This window comes from Corvus kubaryi, unplaced genomic scaffold (genome assembly GCF_017639235.1).
Source record: "Corvus kubaryi isolate FWS band 111438036 unplaced genomic scaffold, C.kubaryi_AGA036_p1.0 37284, whole genome shotgun sequence".
Lineage (NCBI taxonomy): Eukaryota > Metazoa > Chordata > Aves > Passeriformes > Corvidae > Corvus > Corvus kubaryi.
The window spans coordinates 397,120-398,359 of NW_024581088.1; positions in this window are offsets into that span (position 1 = coordinate 397,120).

Here is a 1,240-nt window from a genome sequence, read left to right on the forward strand (position 1 = left end):
TTCCAAACTGGCTGTGCTCTGTCTGTGTACACCAGATTTAGCAGGGTCCCTCCTTCCAGAAACACACTTTGGGATGATGGAAATTGTGGCCAGGATTCCCTGGTCACACAGAAGCACCTAAGCAATGGACTGGTGTAAACTGGAAGAACATAGTGGGGAGCTGCCATCACGCTCTTCTGTTCTGGCACCAGGAGTCCCCTGGTTTGGCCAGTGGAGACAAGACAGCGCCTGCACAGACAGGAACCTGGGGATCCGGGGAGTGTCTGTGATGTGTTGTAATGTTCTTGCATGACTTTACATGTGTGCCTGGAATGAGATCCAGCAGTGCCAGCAGCAGAGCCGTGGGAAGAAGGCAAAACAAGCGTAGAGAAAAACTTCACAAAAGGAAAGGGTTTGTCAGGTTGGAGAGGGCTTGGAGCAATCTGCTCTTGTGGAAGGTGTCCTTCCCCATGGTAAGGAGTGGAATGAAATGAGCTTCAAGTCCCTTCCAACCCAAATCCTTCTGCGATTCCATGATTCTGTGTTCCCTGCCTTCACGTCCTACACCCAAAGCCAGGCTGGTACCTCACTTCACTTGCTCCTACTGGAAGAGCAGAGTGATGACGAGGCTGTGCTGGAAATACAGGTCACTAGGGAGCAGACTTCCAGCAAGCACCAGATGTGTTCCATGAATGACAGTGTCCAACACCAAGCACAGAGCCACAGGCTTTCCAGAGGCTTCTCAGCACACCCAGCGCCACTGTGGACACAGGGAGCTGTCCTGACCCACAGACCTGCTCAGCATGCAGGAATCTTGACCACCATCTTCAGAATCAGCCCTGGCAAAACTTCCAGGTGAGGAAAGTGGGAAAGTACAAGAAAAGCTAACTAGGGTTCTTTCTTCAGCAGTGCAGGTCCCACCTGTTAACCAGCCATTTAGAAAAGGGCTCAGAGATCAGCTGAGCATGGAATTAGCTAACCATGAATTCCCAGGGTGACTGAAGTTGAATATAAGCAAATGTACATGCAACTGCAAAAGTCTTTCCTAAAAAACTCAGGGAATTCTTGTAATCTCCATCCTTGGAGTTAATACAACCTCTTCTGGACTGGTCACAAAGCCAACTCGTCTGTCTTTAGAGCTGGCCTTGCTTAAAGCAAAATGTTCAGCTGCTTCAGAGATCCCTCCCCAGGATGTTATTCTCTGATTTCCCAGAGAAGGGAAGGGAAGGGAAGGGAAGGGAAGGGAAGGGAAGGGAAGGGA